Raw genomic sequence first — 537 nt, 5'->3', positions numbered from 1 at the left:
TTTCCCTACTGCAGGGGTCTTCAATCTTCAACACCATGGATCAATATTTATGATTTAACCAGTAATTCGATCATTTGCACTATTGTAGTAGTGCAGTGTATAAAGTTGCACGTGCTGCAGTAATACTACGGATCTACAAAGATAAAAATACAAAAAGAGAAACGTTGAAGTCATTTGTTGTTTAATCTGAAGAAAAAACAACAACTTAATTTATTTATTTAACTTAGTAACCTAGCATATATCCTGTACCTTCCTTGGAGCAGATGTAACACCAACCATGTCCCCCAGGAGTCCAATAATGTATTTCTTATTCGGTCTACAATTTAATGGAATGTTTGCATACGATAAAATGAATACTGCCATCTACTGGGTCTTTTTACCACTACTAACTGATCTTTTTCACATACAAACACCTGACATCCTCCATCATCTGAAAAATAAATCGTCAATATCACATATTTAAAGGCTGAGTTATTTACCTTGCAGGTTTTTTTCTCTACCCTTAATGTCACTGTGCAGTGTAGTGTTTTCCCAACA

The sequence above is a fragment of the Cynoglossus semilaevis genome, chromosome 15, assembly GCF_000523025.1.
Source record: "Cynoglossus semilaevis isolate Cse_v1.0 chromosome 15, Cse_v1.0, whole genome shotgun sequence".
Lineage (NCBI taxonomy): Eukaryota > Metazoa > Chordata > Actinopteri > Pleuronectiformes > Cynoglossidae > Cynoglossus > Cynoglossus semilaevis.
The sequence above is the reverse complement of the archived record's forward strand: the minus strand, read 5'-3'. Positions refer to the sequence as shown.